The sequence below is a fragment of the Amia ocellicauda genome, chromosome 7 (assembly GCF_036373705.1).
Source record: "Amia ocellicauda isolate fAmiCal2 chromosome 7, fAmiCal2.hap1, whole genome shotgun sequence".
NCBI classification, from domain to species: domain Eukaryota; kingdom Metazoa; phylum Chordata; class Actinopteri; order Amiiformes; family Amiidae; genus Amia; species Amia ocellicauda.
Window position 1 is genome coordinate 9,283,593 of NC_089856.1, and position 21,296 is coordinate 9,304,888.

Sequence of the window (21,296 nt, forward strand, 5' to 3'; positions counted from 1 at the left end):
TCTCAGTCGTTAATGCTCTTATCAGGAAATGTACTGTATGTATTCTATATTAAAAGTTTACGGAAGGAAAAGAGTGGAGATGCCGGGGATTGAACCCGGGACCTCACACATGCGAAGCGTGCGCTCTACCACTGAGCTACATCCCCACGACCTGCCAAGAGCTGCGGCCTGGGCCGTTAAAATCGACTGCAGCTATCACTCGACTGTATTATTTTAATTAAGTTAATAAAAAGCGCTTAATTTACTTTGCAAATAAACTTTTCTTCTGTCGGTAAATATATCAAACGCTATAGTTTATCCATATATATCTTATCTGTCGTGTTACAACGTTTCAAGCTCTTGAAACGACATGGCTGTCACTGAACCGCGCTCCTTCACCGAACCTGAGCTAACTTCAGACACGACTCACATTCCAGAACCCTGGTCGCGTTCTTGTGGCGCAGACTTCCGCAGTCCTGCGCAGATCTGCACAACCCCACCGACCACATTGGTGGAGCGTTGCAGAACTGCGGAAATCTGCGCCACTCGAACGGGACCAGTGTCCTGTATAGCACAGACAGCGCAGTCCTGTCATACAGCCCCGCTCAGCACATACACCACTACCCGTATAATGCGCGCTGCACAAGGCCAGGGTGTATACACCATCTCTGTAGCGTAGCTGCTCATACGAAAGCTGTGGGTAAGTATTCTAGTTTGTGTGATTAAATCTAATACACTTTAAGGGTACAATAAACTAGGTTATAGAGCAGACAATCCGCCTCTTCAACATCCCCGTGAGCTCGATCTGCTCCAAACACCCGCCACTCGTTGCGCAAACACTGCGCGTATATCCCAGTCTTTGCTGTTTTATTCGCTGTATTTATTCTTTACTTTAGGTTTCCATTATGTCATTTCGGCATCCTGTGTCCATCATCAAGGCTTATGTTGGGTTTGCGGCCTGAATCTCCTATCATAAACTGGACGTTGTTTCTTAGGAAAATGAAAAAAAAAAAAAAAAAGATTAGATCGATTTTAATTCATTCATTAATATATATTGGATAAAAACATTATTTTTGATTACCTATTAAAACTGCCTCCCTCGTCTATGTGAGCTCACCTGTCTCCAAAACCAGCCTGTGACTGCCGTTTTTAATTAACGTCAACTGCTCACCGGAGACCGACTTTATTAAAGCCCTGTCAGCAGCAGCTCCGACCCCCGGCCCCGACACCGAGGGAGCATCGGATTCTCCCCCCTTGAGAAGCGCAGGCCTAGTGACGCAGCCGGCCATTGCCCGAGCACACGGTGCCCGCTCGGAGGGCACGCTGCCAGGCTGGCTGCGGCTGGGCACCGCGCCAGAGCACCTGTTAGACCAGCCGAGGGCATGGCAGCTCAGGCCAGCACTGATGCACACGGAAAAATACACTTTTCAGCACATGACATAGGCTTCTAAAATATCTCAAATAGGCGTATAGGCTACTGTAATAAGAAGTCACTCCCCTGCTATAGTCGTGATCAGCTTTAATCTTCGTACTAACGCCTTACTTAGTTCCATGATTTATTATGTTAAGTCTGTAAACCCCATATTGCTTGTCAATGATTTATCATTCCTGATGATGTAATGTAAACTTTTTTCACCTTTGCAGTTGTGTCTAAAATGTAGGTCTTCTCAATTAAAACATTTAGTAATATAAGACAAGTATTGGTTTATTATAGGAGCTTTTCATTTTTTTCAGTCTGTAAAGTTATTGGTCGTGAATAATTGCAGTTTACTGTAAATTATTCATTTTCAGTTGTGCAGGCTTTGGTCTGTGACATTTTCTCCCCCATTACATATTAATATGCCTATGGAAAGTGAATAAAGCCTATATTTGAATACAGGGTTCTTAATCCTACCATTAAGTGGGGAAATTGTCTATAAGTTTAATTAATGTTACATTTATTACCATATATTTTACATCTCAATTGAAGAATATAAACACATATCTCTCTATCTTATAAAGGTTTGGATTTGATACTTTTCAACATTTATTTCAGCAGCTCCTACCTATCTTTCAAATTATAATTAGCTTGTGTGAATCCATGTCCGTTTCTCAATTAACTCACAGATCTGTTGACAAATCGTACATTTACTAACAACCTTCAACTAAGCTATTAAAAGACACACATTAACCTACTGTCATCAAGTGCTACGAAGCAGTGCACCTGTTAAGAGCAGAGGTCAGTCAATCACTCAGTGTACATAAAAAAAGAAAACAAAAATACTTAGTTGTAGGTTAATGCCATAAAACGTTTTACTCTGGCCTGTATTCCTCTTGCATTGGTTGTCAGCCCATGTCTGGTTATGCCAGTTTCTCCCTGAAATTGTATTTGGAGAGGCCATGTTGTGTGATGTGCTGCTACTCCATTTCAGCGTTTGTTTGGTTGAGGTCCTTGGTTTGGATTAAAAGGGATGTTTAAATTGAGATCTTGCAAACACTCTGGGGAAAGACTAGGAAAAGGCCTTGGATGGCATACTCAAGCTTTGCATTCTGTCTGGTAGGTTTTAAAACGCCTTTCTGCCTGAATATATCTGCTTAATCTCGACTGAGGACTTGCAAATATGGTCCTGCAAACACTGGTATCCTTGCATCCAGTTCAAACACACAAACAAATATACAGATGGACTGGACTGTTTTAATTCATGCCTCTAACCAGTGAATATGTGGTCTTTTTTATGTTGGCTGGTGGAGTGTGAAGCTCTCTCTCAGGGGCCACTATAACTTTGCCCAGAAGCTGCTTGAGTCCTTCAGACCAGGTATAGGGTTACAGTCATACTGTTGCCCTTAGAAATATGATTGTGTGGTTGGATTCAATGGCACAACGTGGCACAACTATCCAAATAGTAACTGCACACTATATTTAGACAGGCCACTGCTACTTGTTACCTGGGAGTTCACTAAAGAGGGACTGCCCATTTCTCTGCAAAAACTGCAATCATCATAAGATATGTGGAGCCATAGCTGTAGGTTTTTGTCCTCCCCAATAATATCCCACACAATTCTGAAATCAAACCTATGCTTCTATGTATGGGTGCCAAATGTAAAACAGAGCACACTTTTTTCGAGTGTGTTTTTTCACAAAGTTTTCCACATTTATAAATATTTCATTTGTTTAAATAAATACTTAAATAAAGCTAAATCTCCATTTTTGAAAAATAAATATTTATCGTTTGATTAAATATTTAGCTAAATCCTAAATATGGGCATTTAACTTTGAAATAAATATTTAGTCTAAATATAAATGTTAAATATAAACATAAAATATAAATGTAAATGTTAAATATAAATATAAATGTTAAATGTGGAGTTTGCAAAATAAATATATAGCTAACATGCAAATCCAGTGGGGGGGTGTGATGCCTTAAATGGCGGTGGTGTAGTGCAGTGACAGCCAGTGCAATGTATAATGTGTTCTGTTACTAAGAAAAGAGAGCTCCTGTCCACACACTGCATTGAAAAGGAAACAAAGTCAGACATTTTTTTGTGGAATCAGGTCTTAAAGGCTCAAGAGAAAAAGCAGCAAATGTTTCAGCTTCATCAGTGCATAGGAAGCACAGCTCACAAAGCTCAGTTTTTCTGTTATGAAATTAACTTTGGGGAAATTAAAAACATGTTGAAACTTCATAAATGCATATTTTACGAGTCATTCTAAATTAAACTGTCTGAATCTCACGATCTCTCCTATATTGAGTGTTTTATACACGAGTGTCCCACAGTGCATCTGGTTACAGGCCTGACCGGCCACTCTCACAGAGTGACCACTGATGACCAGGACTATGTGTTATATATTATCAATCCAATATGAGTGACCACTGATGACCAGGACTGTGTGTTATGTATTATCAATCCAATATGAGTGACCACTGATGACCAGGACTGTGTGTTATGTATTATCAATCCAATATGCTGGTGTGATTGTGGGCCACTGTCTCAAAGGGGGAAACATTAACACGAATTGTTTTTATATTAACGCACTATTGAGGCACTTGTTTGGTTTAATTAAATACTTTTACCAATAAAACAGTTTTTATTGGGGGGCAGTGTCCATTCAGTGGATCAGTGACCACTAGCTCTCACTAGCTGACCGCATCACGAAACACAATCAGACAGTTTGATGCCCCGACGCACCGCAACGCAGCGCCAATTACAGGTTACTGAAGCCCCGCCCACTGCCGTGAGAGGCTGACTGACCACAGGGGCGGGGCTACATCTGCATGATAGCTATATATTCCAAACAAACTCCACATTTAACATTTAAATTTATATTTAACAAATATATTTAGACTAAATATTTATTTCAAAGCTATCTACTTATTTTGTGAATCCGAGATTTAGGATTTAGTTAAATCTTATAATATAAACTTATTTATTTGTCAAAAACGGAGATTAAGCATTTATGTATTTATTTATTTTAAAAATAAATCTTTATAAATGTGGAAAAAAACGGATTAAGTGTTTACTAAATGTGGAAAAACCCCCACAAGATTTAAGTTAAATGTGTGAATTTATCATACCATATCTGGTAATATGTGTGTTTTGAGCAACTGTACCTACATTGTAACCAATCGCAGCAGAAGTGCTGACAGATGACAGTCTGTCTTTAGACATGGCATCAGATCAGGTTAGCCACAGCGGCCAGGCAGGTATGATTTAGGAGCAAGATGTGCTTTGATATGCTGCAGTCGCTTCAATGTGTTAACCTGCAGATTTGTGTCATGTTGTACGGGGTCAAAACAGTGTGACATTCTCTGGTAGGTCAAGGGCTGAAGAAATGTGTAAAATCGCCTGTGGAACTATGCCACTGAATACTGATCTGGAACAACGTGTCACAGACCTGAGTGTGTCAAAGCCGGCCACGGCACTGGCACCAAGCCTGGCAGCACACTGGCACAGCAGCGAGGGCAGAGCTGCTCCACGGCGGCACTGCGCCACCTTCTGGGCTCACTAGGTAACTGCACCCGCAAGACTGAAACGCCTTGTGTTTTCTACCGTCCACGCACTTGTCAAATATGAACTGGTTTGCAGGTGTGTTCTTAGCTATGTTTAACCTGCGGGAGTGTACATGCATGGCGGCCAAGCTACAGGTGCAAAATAGTGGATGTGTTTAAGTAAATAGACGTGTCGGAAAAAGAGACGTTTAAAAGGGGGCTGGTGTGCGCCTGGTGTTTTAAGCCTTTTGCGTGGATTGTGCCCATGTCTGTGCATTGTGTATTTGATCATTGTTTTCCCGCGAAGAGACGCAGACGTCATCAGCCAGACGCAACTTGTCCGCTTTGCAACTATGAGCATCCGATATTGAGACATAGCCTTCAAATACTGTGCCATCTCCCCAGGCCTTTTACAACTCTTAGGCAATAATTGTTAATTACTCCCAGGAATCAGGAAACTGCCATTCAAGTCCTGGAGAGAAAGAAAGGACAAACAAAGCAGGTTTTACAGGTGAGATTGAAAACGTTATTGTCGAGAGCACAGCGAGTCTGTAGGACCAGGGTTGTAGATCAACTTTTACTAAAGTGATATTATTGATGAATGATGTAACCTTTGAACTTTTTAGTTTCTTATTGAATGCAACATGACTTGGGCCATAGCCTACACATATACATTTATAACAATAATAATACCATATACAAATATACAGTACAATAATACAATTATTCTTTTTAACGTATAACCCATTTCAGTGTTATACTGATCACTATGCGTACACATTCTGCAGTGACGTACGAGTGCATATTTGCTTTCTATTAATAGGTGTGTGAAGGTTGTGAAACAAATTTTTTGAATAAGGGGAAGGTTCAAAAGCAGAGGTACTCCTCCACACACGTGTGCCAATCACAAAAAATATTGCTAATACTAAAATAACGGTACATTTAAATCTCAACACTAGAGGGCGCCCAAGACAAATAAGCAAAAGTAAAAGTAACCATCCCAGTCCTGCTTTCTGGTTAAAGACTAGATTGAATTAAATGTCATGATTATCCTTGACATTTAATTATATATATATATATAGTGTAACTATACAAATGTATGTAACTTGTAATAACAACGTTTTGAACATGTTAAATTGCTAAACAATGTTACATTGATGTTACAAGCGAGACCACCACTGTCACTCTGGGACCTTATACTGTTGCAAAATATGAAGTCAAACAATATAATAAGACAGAAAAAGTGACTCTTGCGAAACTGCTAACGAGGTTTTGTTCTGATGTAGGCAAGCAAGTAGGGCTGCAGACTGTCCAGCGAGAGAAAAACATAAATATTGCACCATTATCTTGGCACTGTAAAGAAAAGGAAGAAAAGATACCTCACTATACTACTTTCCTGTCAGTTGAAGTGGTTGGCAGTTCGCAGAAAATCCAGAGACCGCCATATTTACCAGTTCTGTAAATGTAAATGATTCAGCTATTTAACCATAACTAGGGACTCAAAACCAGGCCTCGCTTAAAAGTCAATGGGTTGTAGTCAGCTCATGCATTGACAAGAACCTCAGATGTTCTCACACATATGCCTGAAGAACGACTGCATTGTGCGGTGTTCAGCATGCGTGTCTACGCATGAAACCCTCCAGCAGTGGACTGAGATACTGTACCCTCGCTGTACTGTAGGATAAGAAAGCTTTGTTTCATTCAGCTCTGCCCACTGTCTTCTCTTTGTCGCCCCGCTGAAAAAACCCACCCCTTGGGGAATGCGTCCCTGTGAATATATTAAAGTGAGAATATTAATTTTCTAAAAAGCAGAATACATGATTGATAAATATGGTTATATTATCATAATGGAATCCTGTCCGTTCTGTTCTTTGTTACGGACAATTACAACAACTATCAAACAACCCCGGAAGAGAAGGACACAAGTGATTGAGGGCAGGGGGGGGAAGAAGAGGAGACTTTGAACGCTGTGGTTTGCGAGTTGAGGGCAAATTTGAAAATACGCTTTAAGTCCTCATTGACATTCCTGGATCGATAAAAGGGGCTAATGACGAGCTTTAGAAAATAATAACTCAAAATTATGTTTTGCAGACTGTTTGGCAAGGTTGGTGTCCATTGTGCTGGGCCTGCAAGAATGCGTCCATTCAGCTCGCCCCCTCGCCCGATCTCTTTTACTCCCACGGGCTAGCACAGTGAAAAGATGATAATTGTCCCCAACAGTGAAATACCACTTCTTGCCATTTGAGTCTGGTTGGAGTGGGTCTGGCAGTGCCGAAGTGGATCAGAACTAGGCTGTGTTTCATTCTCAGATGGAATGGATTAGATATAAAATAAGAAAAATCCAATGAAATGCTGACAAACACAAAGGGTTACAATGATTTTAAATGTTTTTGTTCTTTTGGAGGGGGGGACTCTATCAATCATTACTGAATCTGTTGCTTCTGAAGATTTCATGTGAAATGCTGGTCTTGTCAAAATAGATGCATTATTTGGTAGATTTCTTTAATAGGCCACACATGCAGTAAATTAAAAAAAGAAAAGAAAAGAAAAGAAAAATAAATAACCATAGCTCTTGCAAGTATAATACACATGACTTTTTTAATAGATTAGATGGAACCAAGAATCAGCAGCGTTTCTTTGGTCAGTTTGGCAGTTCCATCCGGAAGGATTTTGGTGGCACTCAAGTTTCTGTATCTCAAGACAGTGATCTTGAAGAGACACCACCAAGGAAAGCAGAACTTGTTTTTTTAGTCCTCGGCTATGGTTTCCCGTAAGATGAGACAGCAAAGAAGCTGTCTATTTAAATAATTTTTGTAACGTGTTCAGGGTCATCCAGGAACATATTAGACACAGTAAAGCCGTCAAATCTACAACCACATTGCGTCCACTTGTAAGTTGTATTCAGTGCTTTAATCCAGTTATACATATAATGAGGTCTTGATTTAATCTCATTTCCACTGAGCTCATGCCAGGCTCTTGTATGACTTCTGATATGAGTTTTCTACACTGATTTACAAAGATATTGTGCTCAAAGGATCCCAGTCTTCCCTTGAGAAAGTTGCGTTCACATGGGTCAGTTTGTGTAATAATGCACTCCATAACACATGGATCCATTTGTCTACACTTGGCAGCTCTGTTGTACTGGGATGTGTGCTTATTGTATATACCAAATTGTATTGTGTACTGATTGTAGATTACTGCACTTTGTAATGTTTTGAAAATGGTTCTTGTGAAAACTGTAGGTCACCCTGGGTGAGGGCAACTGCTAAGAAATCAATAATAATAATACATAATAATAATAACACAAAGATAAGAATAAGTTGCCCTCAAAATCTATATGTCCATGGAGCATTTTAGTTAGTTTGCACTGTTTACCATAAACTCTACATAGCACTGCTTTCACTATGCCTTCCCGTGGCTGTACCTGTATATTGAAAATGACTTGAGGAATGTTGGGCCTTGAGGAACTGATGTAGAAGACTGGCTGGAGGTGGGAAAAAATTCCCCAAACACAGGGCTGAGACAGTGAGTGTGAAACCCATCCTCGAAGCAAATCAAGAACTAACTGGAAATTCTGGGCACAAGACTGGTATACCACAGTGCACTTGTACCAAAGACCTGAAGCACGAGCTGATGTAAAGTTTTGAGGCCCGCCCCCCCATACACAGCGCTGACAGTTTCTGCTTCAGGGCTGGTGGGGTCGCTAGATAGCGCCAATTCCCCCTCGTACAGGAAGCGCGTGACTGGGTGGGAGCCTTCTCTTCGAGCCTTCCCAGGGTCCCACAGGAAGTGAGACAGGAAACGGAGTGAGAGGCCCACTGACTGGGGGGGTTTACTGTGTGGCGGGGGGCAGGGGGGCGGGATGGGGGGATTGCAAAACACATTCCTGAACACTCTGTCAGGGATTGTGATTACAGGCCGTGTAGCGCAATCCCTCGCCAGAGTTCAACCTCAAGCCAGGCCGGCGCTGTCACTGTTACACAACGTGCTCTCAGACAGCAGACCCCTATTGTTTCTCAGCGTGCACGTTCACAGCACTGTCACTGAGGTGCCCCGTGGCTCTGCTTTCAATCGGAAGTGCATTTCGAAACCCTGTTCTGCTAGATGACATATTTTAACTTTCAGACATTCTTGTCTGGATAGAAGGGCACAGTGACCTCCTCTCTTTTGCCACTGTTCTATTGTTCTTCTGTCCTGGTGATAGGGGGCTCAACCTGGGCGACCTCTGCTTGGGTGATGTCATGCTAAGGCACAAGCCGGACTCTGGGCTTCTGCTAAAGGAATAGGGGATTAATGGGAGACTGACTTCTTCCTGCAGGAGGTCTGTAGCACACACTGAGGATTCTGAGAAAGGATTATTCAATAGAAAAATAGGAACCGAGATTCCAGATTCCAGTGTTAATTGTCCTTTATGGATCAGTCAGCAACAGGGAGGGAAGTCCATTTATACTCCATTACAATTAAAGCTCTCTCTCCTGCTACTTAGATCCGTTTTTAATAATCATTTCAGGGGAAGCTTTGAAGCATATAGCATTGTGACACATTGGAGTTTCGGCCTAGAGAGAGCATGCACTGAAGGGTCCTGCAGGGTTGTTCCCCATCATATTTTAAGATCAGGCATCTCTGGCAAAGTTTCAAACAAACCTGTGCCACAGACTGGCTGTAGTCTAAACATGACAGATCCTGTTTATTTTCTTCTACAGTCCTGGGGTCCGTTCTTTGTACATGGATAACTAGGTTAGCTGGCTAAGTTTCAGGATAACTTAGCATAAACTCTGGATTTTCCACTCTCCTAAGCAAGCTTAAAGTTCAGCCAGCTCTGTTAACAGACAGGGGCGGAGCAAGGGTTTACACATGGGGGGCGGACCATGTCCTTACCAAATCATAGACTATACAAACCCAACAAATAAGCATTACTATCACTGTATATTGAATCAAGCAGGTCTATATGTACAAGAAAGAAAACATTTACAAATAAGAAATAAGAAAACATGCCATATTTGATGCTGTTTTTTCAGCACCAAGAACAGGGTGCTGTAGCACTGATTTTCTTTTGTAAGCACATTTCCTGTGGAGGCCCGGTTTTCATTGCACCTGTCCATGACCATCGTGTCACTGTTAGTGACAGCAGAGCTAGGAGCAGGTGTATCAGATTCGGCCGTAACATCTAGATGGCTCCCAGTCACAGACCATTGCTGAGAGAAGTAGCTTGTTATTGTGACACACAAGGAAATGACAACATTTTTCTTGCCACGTTCCTTGGAAAGTCAAATAATCCTTACAGAGTGACACAGGTTTGGTCATAAAGATGTGTGTTTTATTTTTCTGTAAACCCTCTTTATCTGTTCAGTAGAAACCAAGGCAATCAAGGCAGTTATTGTATATATATATGAGAGTCACATATTTCTAATATGAATGCATGAGTGTGTATTGTGCCATCGGAGTATTAAATCTCACAAAGGGGAATTGGCTTTTGTGGCCTAAAAGGAGAGTCTGAACTTTGTGTATTGTCTGTATGAATGAATGGATGGCTAGATGGATGGATGGATGCGAAGGCTTGGAAATGGATCAGAGACTAGACCACTGAAAGGGGAATGCTAGACTTATGTCCAAATGTATGGAAAGAGTTTCAGATATATTATATTTATTCATATAAAATATGATATGTCTTGAACTGTACTTCCCCGCCATATTTCAGTTTTCACCATCGATATATATAGCACTAGATGTGCAAACCGCTGATTTTGAGAGAGATTTCTGTCCGCCATCTTGGTTGCTTAAAGCGCGGGAGTAAACAGTAAACAATATTTGACCGCTTTCAATATATATACATATATTATTAAATGTTCTGGAGAACAATCGCACCAATGTGACTTCATACATTACAATAAAACTTTATAATAATATAATAATATAGTTTGATTATTACAAGTTAAGGCAGCATAATTGCAAAACCCATATTCAAAACCAAGGAACGTCAATTCAAGAAGTGTTAGTGAAACCGATGTTGTATAAAGGACACTTGGGTTTTGGATATATGGGGTATTGATATTGATATTGATATTCATCAATCTTATGAAGCCCGGGCCTAATGTATGCATGAAACACTGCAGTCGTCAATGTAGTTCAGTCCACTGTCAGCTATATTAAACACATCGCGTTGATTGACTGGGAGATCAGTCGAAAATATTTAACATCACTAATACAATTATACACGATCTTCATACTTTATGTAAATAACCACAATTAATCTACAAATAAATTAATATTCAAGTGATTGTTCATTGTTATTAATCACGCGTAACACCCCCACCCCCCACGTATCGTTCCCTGTGTTGAATGGTTTAGTCCACCAGCAGACAGCATATAATACTGTATAATACTGAGGGTGAAAGAAACCAGAGTCACGCTGTATTTGTAACGTCTTTTTTTAATTCGATTTCTTTGTTTTATAGTTTGCTTATTTGTATACACATAGGCTTATAGCTATACCCAATAACATGAGTAAAATCTTCAACACGTCTCTCGGCCTGCCCAGAGAAGTGAGGGGTCGATCCATTCGTGAAATCTCAAAAATGCAAAGATGCATTTCCAAACACATTTCCAGGAGGAAACGTTCCTACAAGATCCAGGACAAGGTATGAAATTGAAAATGCTGCTTGGTAGATTATTTTAAGGAATAGTGTAGGTTTATTCTTAGCTTGTTTTCCTTGGTCATTCTCCTGATTTATATATACAAATGATATGGGAACACTAAGACACACACGCCATCAGAGATATCAGGCTCCAGTAGCCATGGTTAATTGATCAATACCACATTACTCTTGTCATGGGATTAAATTAACTACAACAGTTTTGTTTTTATACGTATAAATAAGATTACAAATCAGTGTAGTGTTATTTGTAAAAGTGCACATTTGATCAATTGCTAACAATATTCTTTTTGTATTCCTTCATAGAGAATGACAAAATGACATGGGAGGAGAGGAAAAGAGGAAAGCAAGGAAAAGGAGGAATGATGTGTGTGACACTGGAGTCAGCAAGAGGGTGAAGTTGCTGAAGCTCCGCGCCACACGCATCACCCAGACTCCTCATGGGCCAAAGATGGCAGGACCAACTACCACCCCTGGCTACAACCAGCCCAGCCAGGCCCAATCTCTGAACCTCAGGGTCACTTCAGCAACTATCTCCTCCAGCATAATGGCACAGAAAAACAGGCACAGTGAGAAAAGGAGTGAGCTTCTAATGTGACCAACCTGGGACTCAAATATGCCTTTGCCGATAGAGAAGCATTGACACTGAGAGGGTACCCTCGTACCTTAGAAAGGCGGGCAAAGCTGCCAATGCCCACATGGGAAAAGTACATCCATTGTTAATAAATCATCACTACTTTGTCTTTATTGGTACTAAAAATATGTCACTGCCACAGCCCTACTACAGCCTACATTTCATCATTGATGGACTTAAAATTGAGAATTGCTGTAACTTCAGGGAAATGAAAGAGTTTCAGGATTTCCAGAATAATTTGATCCTGATCTCACAGTGTAGAACAGTTTTTGAAAATGAAGGATGACTGTTAAATTCTGTTGATTGACTGTTGAATGGCTGTGGAATTCCAGGAATTAAAAAGTGGAAATAATAGACATATATACATACATTTATATATATTATACATACATATATATATATATATATATATATATTTTCTATGGGATTAAGGTCTGGAGACTGGCTAGGCCAATCCAGGACCTTAATGTGCTTCTTCTTGAGCCACTCCTTTGTTGCCTTGGCTGTGTGTTTTGGGTCATTGTCATGCTGGAATACCGATCCACGACCCATTTTCAATGCCCTGGCTGAGGGAAGGAGGTTCTCACCCAAGATTTGACGGTACATGGCCCCGTCCATCGTCCCTTTGATGCGGTGCAGTTGTCCTGTCCCCTCAGCAGAAAAACACCCCCAAAGCATAATGTTTTCACCTCTATGTTTGACGGTGGGGATGGTGTTCTTGGGGTCATTCCTCCTCGTCCAAATACGGCGAGCTGAGTTGATGCCAAAGAGCTCGATTTTGGTCTCATCTGACCACAACACTTTCACCCAGTTCTCCTCTGAATCATTCAGATGTTCATTGGCAAACTTCAGACGGGCCTGTACATGTGCTTTCTTGAGCAGGGGGACCTTGCGGGTGCTGCAGGATTTCAGTCCTTCACGGCGTAGTGTGTTACCAATTGTTTTCTTGGTGACTATGGTCCCAGCTGCCTTGAGATCATTAACAAGAACCTCCCGTGTAGTTCTGGGCTGATTCCTCACCGTTCTCATGATCATTGAAACTCCACGAGGTGAGATCTTGCATGGAGCCCCAGACCGAGGGAGACTGACAGTTATTTTGTGTTTCTTCCATTTGCGAATAATCGCACCAACTGTTGTCACCTTCTCACCAAGCTGCTTGGCGATGGTCTTGTAGCCCATTCCAGCCTTGTGTAGGTCTACAATCTTGTCCCTGACATCCTTGGACAGCTCTTTGGTCTTGGCCATGGTGGAGAGTTTGGAATCTGATTGATTGATTGCTTCTGTGGACAGGTGTCTTTTATACAGGTAACGAGCTGAGATTAGGAGCTCTCCCTTTAAGAGAGTGCTCCTAATCTCAGCTCGTTACCTGTATAAAAGACACATGGGAGCCAGAAATCTTGCCGATTGATAGGGGATCAAATACTTATTTCCCTAATTAACATGCAAATAAATGTATAACTTTTTTAAATGCGTTTTTCTGGATTTCTTTGCTGTTATTCTGTCTCTCACTGTTAAAATACACCTACCATTAAAATTATAGACTGATCATTTCTTTGTCAGTGGTCAAACGTACAACATCAGCAGGGGATCAAATACTTTTTTCCCTCACTGTATATATATATATATATATGGGGGGGGGGTTGTTCAATTTCACAAGGGAACAAGTTTACAGACTGACCACCCTGGGACGCAAATACACCTTTACTGGCAGAGAAGCGAGGGATCATATCTTAATCCTAAGGACAGGTGAATGAGAGGGGCCAGAATTGCCAATGGTTGCTTGTAAAAACTTCATATCCTATAAATAATGACTGTTATAATGACTGTGTTGCCTTTTACAAGATTAAATTAAATATGTATTTTTCAGTTTGTTTTCAGGTTATTTAGTCCTTCTTAAAATACACAAGAAAACTGCAAGTGGTAGAGCATTTAGTTACAGGACCCGAAACTGGAACCATCTTCCAGTCTATGTAATTCTGTCTCAGCCTTCAAATCATGGCTGAAGACTCATCTTTTCAGTCTCTGTTTTCCTAGGCATTGTAACCCATAGGAAATGATTTAGCAGTTAGTGGCTGTTTCCTTAGGTTGCCCATTGAAATACACAGTTAGAGATAATATACTATATAAAATAGTAGAGCAGTTCTTTAGTTGCAACAAAATGCAATGTTGTATTTGTACAGTAATTCAATGAATTACATTGAAAGCAGAGAAAGACTAGTATGCCAAATTGATATTTAGATTCAAAACTGCAGGGAACTGAAACCACTACCATTCCACTCCCTCCTTTCTGCCATTCCCTCTTTCCCGGACTCTGCTCCTCGGCCTCCCCTCTCTCCCTTTACTGCTCCTCCTCTATCTGTTGTGGGTATATATTTGATCTCCTCTTCAATGTGCTGGACTCTGACTCTTTGCGCAGTGTCTCTCTTGTCTCACGTGTCCTGCTGTGCTCACTAACGGGCTCTGCCTCTGTGACGTCCCTCCAGATTTGTGGATTCCCTCCAGACCCTGATGTCTATCTGACTGCAGTCCCTCCAGTCCTTGGGGACAATCATCATGATGATGTTCACCGTCCTCTCTGTCCTTACAGCAACACAGGACTCCTCTACCAATAGGAAACAGCGTCACAGAAGACTTTACGTCTTTACTGTTAATCTTGAGATTTGGTTGCATCTTTCATTGATTTCTGTGTAGTGGCAGTCAGATCTTTACAGAAATACTGCATGAACTGTAATACTACTACTAGTACTATTACACTACTACTACTACTACTACTACTACTACTACTACTACTAATAATAATTGGTCAGAAGCAAAACATTTTATCCTGCAGGCTAAACACTATTATCAAAATGTACAGAATATTTTTTTCAAAGGAAGTGTGTGACAACTTCCAACTACAGCAGCATTGTGTATATGTATATACCCTGAAATATTGGAGTTAAAAAATAAATAATCCTGCCCAAAGCACATATAAATACAGGCCTCAGATGTGACTTTCCCAGCATGCATTGCTTCACATCCCTCCATCCTCACTAAACACCGCCTTTTCAGTGCAACTCCCTGGCTATTCCATACTGTGGGGGGTGGGTTTCCATTGTAAGTCTGGGGTGTATAAATCGCTATGCCCTCTGAAACCGAGCCGACATAGGCGTCTCCAGAGTCGCCTGCAAGACCTTGACACCTGTCACTCCCCCGGTCTCGTTTGCCATGATCTTCAGGCAGATATTCTACGACTCGGAGCCTGATGCTTCGGCAACTTGTTCCAGAGCAGCATCACCCTCTTCCAGGTGCTTACCCTGGACGACTGATGCCACGTTTACTTCCCCAGCCAGTGGTGCTGTACATTGTGGTGCAGTATATCATATTACTCAAGTAAGCAGCTTTGTTGTCCCCCCCCTCGATATCTTTGTACAAATTGTATGCATCCTGCTCAGCCTTTTTGAATTATTAACAAAATCTGAACCACCCAGCGTACCCAAATTACGTTGTGGCAACATTGCCAAGAAAAGGTCAATGCAGTATAACAAGATGTGGCAATACAAATTCATAGACTTCAGGGAATGTTGTCAAAATGTTTTAAAATGACATTTAATTAACTACATTCATCCCCCAAAATATTAACTAATCAGAGAATACACAGGGAAAAAGTTAATAGTTAAAAATATATATTCAGTATATATGCATTCAATTTTGTTTTTACATTGCCCATATGAAATCCTTTAGCTAGGAAGTTCTTATCTGTGATGCAGATGTGTTCCACATCAGTCCCCTGCTCCACATCCAAACCACAGATGTATTTCACCTGGCAAATGAATGCCTCGTTTCCACTGGCTTGCCTCCGTGCCGTGTCGGACGCGTTCCAGAGCTTTTTTTAAAACCTGGCCATTGTGAAGTCCATCCCCTCTTATGGGAGGAGGCAGAGCGATTGTGGGTTTGGTTTGTGTTTTGTTTTAAAAACAAAGAACAACAACACCTGTGAAATCTGTTTTCAGCAAGTTTTTAATACACTCAGATATTAACTGTAAGCAGTAATTGTTTCTGTATGTGGATTTTACTCCATGCTGCTAAAAAAAATGAAATTTCTTTGTGATCCTAGACAGCACTTGAGATTATATCTTCGGACATAATGTAGCTGATCTCTGCCCTGTCTGTCTACAAGTCGTTTGGGGTCGGGCTCCTGCGAGGGGAAAGAGGAGACCTCCGGGTTTTGAGCAGCGCCGACCTCTCCAATAATTATATCAGAAAAGATGGAATAAAAACATCATAAATTCCGTGTTGTTTTCTGTGTGTGTGTGTTTAGTGCGGCTTAGTTCCATGGTGTTCTCGGAGTAGAAGCGTTCTGCTTGAAGTGCCTTCTAAGGGCAACCTGCATGACAACTGGAAAGCTTGGATAGCAGCTCCATCACTGAGAAATACTGCTAGCCCTTCTGGGCTAAATTGACATGGATTACACAGTTGTCACTCAACCGTAGCTCTTTAAAACATGTCACTTAAAGTACGGCATTTGGCCCCACTGACACTGTTATGTAAACACAGCCTGTGATGTTGTTACTTACAGTTGCCCTCCAGTGATGAATTGGCAGTGGCCCGCATGGAGATTGGGTCACACTGCAGAGAAAATGGTCTGGACCAACTCATGGTATAGAGGTCTCCCAACCCTTGAAAAAATTGTAGATTTTGGCCTGGTAGGATCTAAGAAATCCCAGAATGAGGAAAATACTGGGGGGAAGAATTTCAGTGTCACACACAATCAGGGGTATATTGTTACAAGCATATCTGGAATGTAGCCAGCTTTGTCAGAGTTTTAGGGCGAAGTGTGAAGGGAAAGGGTTCAATTGAACAACTCCAGAAAAATGCCCACTAATTTGTCCCTTCTCCCCTTCCTACTCCCCAGTTGTCCATCCTTGTGACAGATTTAAGATTGTGGAAGGAATTAATCATTGATATCAGCACAGAGATCAGACGTACACACACACACACACACACACACACTTACAGAGTGCTCCAAAAAGGGACTGGAAACTCGAAAACAACACTGTGGTGTGGTTCCTCTTTTTAGGGTCTTGTTCTGAACTGTTGCCTAGGTTACTCAACTGATCCGAGGTTCCTCACTTCCTCTTCTATCCTCGTGTTCTCTCACCCCCTTGTCGTTTTGCTGCTTGCGTCATTTGTCTTCTTCTCGCCTCGGCGCCGCTCTGAAAATAGCTGCCCTTTGTCCTCGCTGGGAGGACAGTAACCTCACTTCCTCCTGGTGTGTCTCTATTTGTGTATGTTGTTCTAAGTCCATGCCTTGTATTGTACACACACTTTCTCTGTGTAGCTAAAATCATTTGCAGACTGTCTGGACTGATGGACGAGGAACCAATCCCATTCACACACAGTAGACACACACTGAGAAAGACAGAAAGACACACAGACACAGACACGCACACAAAAGCCCACCCCCTGCCCCCCTAGCTCACCTCCTGATGGGCTGGCATAGAGAAAGAAGGCAAAAATACATGACAAAATACCCAGGCACTTTCTCTCTCTCCAGGGAATCTTTCCCTGTGTTTTCTGTCTACTGAGACCCCCTATTTCAGCAGTTTCCTCTCTTAGACCAACTGCCTGGAAGACATGTTCTGATATATACTCAGCAAAAAAAGAAATGTCCTCTCTTTTTGTATGAACATAAAAAGATTCAACAACTAAGACATAAACTGAACAAGTTTCACAGACATGTGACTAACAGAAATTGAATAATGTGTCCCTGAACAAAGGGGGGGGGGTCAAAAACAAAAGTAACAGTCAGTATCTCGTGTGGCCACCAGCTGCATTAAGTACTGCAGTGCATCTCCTGCTCATGGACTGCACCAGATTTGCCAGTTCTTGCTGTGAGATGTTACCCCACTCTTCCACCAAGGCACTTGCAAGTTCCCAAACAATTCTGGGGGGAATGGCCCTAGCCCTCACCCTCCGATCCAACAGGTCCCAGACGTGCTCAATGGGATTGAGATCCGGGCTCTTCGCTGGCCATGGCAGAACACTGACATTCCTGTCTTGCAGGAAATCACGTCCAGCGAAGGTGGGTTTGTGCCCGTAGGCGACGTTGTTGCCGGTGATGTCTGGTAAGGACCTGCCTTACAACAGGCCTACAAGCCCTCAATCCAGCCCTCTCAGCCTATTGCGGACAGTCTGAGCACTGATGGAGGGATTGTAATGTTCCTGGTGTGACTCGGGCAGTTGTTGTTGCCATCCTGTACCTGTCCCACAGGTGTGATATTCGGATGTACCGATCAGGTGTTACACGTGATCTGCCACTGCGAGGATGATCAGCTGTGCTTCCTGTCTCCCTGTAGAGCTGTCTTAGGCGTCTCACAGTACGGACATTGCAATTTATTGCCCTGGCCACATCTGCAGTCCTCATGCCTCCTTGCAGCATGCCTAAGGCACGTTCACGCAGATGAGCAGGGACCCTGGGCATCTTTCTTTTGGTGTTTTTCAGAGTCAGTAGAAAGGTTTCTTTAGTGTCCTAAGTTTTAATAACTGTGACCTTAATTGCCTACTGTCTGTAAGCTGTTAGTGTCTTAACAACCGTTCCACAGGTGCATGTTCATTAATTGTTTATGGTTCATTAAACAAGCATGGAAAACATTGTTTAAACCCTTTACAATAAAGATCTGTAAATTTATTTGAATTTTTACAAAATTATCTTTAAAATACAGTGTCCTGAAAAAGGGACGTTTCTTTTTTTGCTGAGTATATAAAGCTAGATGTGCAAAGGGCTTACAGCTTCTGCTGAATAAAGGTATTATATGCTTATTTAACACCATCATTGGGCAACTCTCTATTTTTTCCCTCGACACAGTTTGGCCTCAAATAGTTTCATAGTTAGTTAATTCATGACACAAAGAGTTGCGAGGAGTGGGTGGCAGGGATGGAACAAGCTGCCCAGTTCTGTTCGCCCGGTTCATTGTCAACACCACACCATGGGGAACAAGTCAGGCCTGAACGGAGATGCATTGGTTTCGTATCCTTCTTTATGGTCTTCCCAGATCTCCAGTCTGTAGCAGCGTTGCAGACAAAGCGATCCTTCTACCACCAGAGCTTTCCAGAGCTGGAGCCAAACAAGTTCTTGAACAGTCACCTTCCGTGAGTACTGGCAACACAAGAATTCAATTATACAAAAACATACATGCACATGCACAGGGAACAACTCATAACTCCCCCCCAGCCCCCATCCCCTCAAACACAACCTCAGAAGCGATTCCAGACGTGCCGAGCGACTGAGTACTTCAAGCTGTTCCTTGCAAGTGGCTGGCTGGAAGGCAATCTCCTTCTCACCCCCTCTCTTTCTGTTTCTCCATCCCTCCCTCGCTCCTGGCCTCCCTCTGCAAGTTCTCTCCAACAGCGGATGTCCCTGATCTAAAACCTCTCTCTCTCCCGGCCAACAGGAAAAAACAATCCACTCCGATTTCAAAAGCCTAGCTCTCTCACTCTCCTCCCTGTAGCTTCCTACCAGGGAACACACAGCAAATAGAAATCCCCGGAATTGAATCAAAACAAAGTGAGAGAGGGAGAGACAGTGGAAAGGAGGGAGGGAAAGAGATGTATTTTTAAGTGATGTCACAAAACCTTTAGATGATCCTGACCATGACATAGTTTTGCTGTTCATCATTTCCAGTAAAGAATCAAGAGTGTTTTTTTTCCCTTTTCATTTACAAGCACCGGAAAAGAATAAGAACAAGAATATTTTAGCCCATCCGGTTTCTTTCTATTATTATTTTTTCTCCCCACATTGTTGAATTTCTAGGAAGATCCCATGCATTCAACAACTGTCCAAAGCTGTCCCCAGCTGTGTGCATCTCATTCCCTTTCCACGTGTCCCTCAACACTGCCTGCGTTCAATCCCCAGATCTCTTCCACCTCAGAGTACTGATTTAAGGGACTTTGAGACATAAACTGAAACATCCCCCTGAATATGGAAAAAAGTATTGAGCTCTCCAGTCAATTACAATCAGTAGAGCCTCTCAAAACTGAACATATACCCCAACATATACCTCTAACACCCCACCACCCAGCTGCTGGTGAAGCCAGATGATCTTCCAAAGCCAAAATAATGAAAATACACACAGATTAAGATTTAAGTAGCTTGTTTTGCAACACATTTTATCAGTGAAATACCAGCATGCTGACCAACGTCCTCAAGGATAAGCAGCTACTAGATCACAGGCACAAACAAGCCCCAACCATCCAGACCTCGGCTGATTTACAGTGGTGTAGTTTGTAATTCATAGAGCCGATCAATCACAGTTCAATGACAGTCCAGTTATAGGACCATTGTCCTGCTTAAGATTTAAAAAATCAAAATTCTGTCCTTCTACAGCAGGAGTCTGAGCTCTTGGGTACTTAATTGAAACATGTTGTAATCCCAGAGCGGGGGGTCCAATTGAAGGGGATATATTGATAGGGCAGAGGGGACATATATCAATGTCGTACCATTACTTTCCCAAAGGTTGCGACACTGATTTCCTTCCCCTGTAAGATTCTCAGCTGTCAGAGACAGACACACGTGCACACATGGAGTCAGGAATCTGTTAATTCTGCCTGAGATGCCGCTTCACTTTCTCCTGCCCCATGCCCTGCTGGGGAGTGACTGACCTTTGACCCCTGCAAGCCTCAGCAACTGCCCCCCAATGCAATTGTGTTAATGAGGGAAAACACGGCCCAGCTTCTCTGCTCAATGGCCGGTTCATCGGGGGGGGTTGTTGATTGTTGTTTTTCTTTGTCTTCTGTGTCTATTTAGGATTTTTTTTTCTCCACTGGCAAAAACCTGAGAGAGAGAGTGGAAATTGCGAGAAAGTGTCTTTAAATCTGAAAACAGGAGACACATCTTTACACAGAGGGTTGCGGGAGTGTGGAACAAAAGTTCAAGATATTTGTGTCTAATGATGCTTTAATACCATTGCTGCATAAGGCTTTGTATAACTCAGTGGGAAGTGTGTGCTGTAACTCTTTGACACTGTGAGGATATGTTTCAATAAAAGAAAGCCCTCTCAGGAGTTAGAAACATGATGCAACTCA

At 42.0% G+C, this 21,296-nt stretch overlaps 1 long non-coding RNA gene and 1 other non-coding gene across 2 annotated transcripts; one reads left to right on the forward strand and one right to left on the reverse strand.

Annotated features, from left to right (window-relative positions):
- Positions 1-74: 74 nt before the first annotated feature.
- On the reverse strand, positions 75-146 carry trnaa-cgc (transfer RNA alanine (anticodon CGC)). Its single transcript has one exon. It is a non-coding gene; the product is annotated as a tRNA-Ala (tRNA).
- Positions 147-5,349: 5,203 nt separating this feature from the next.
- On the forward strand, positions 5,350-12,587 carry LOC136754035 (uncharacterized). Its single transcript, XR_010817501.1, has 2 exons — positions 5,350-5,457; positions 11,906-12,587. It is a non-coding gene; the product is annotated as an uncharacterized LOC136754035 (long non-coding RNA).
- Positions 12,588-21,296: the final 8,709 nt, after the last annotated feature.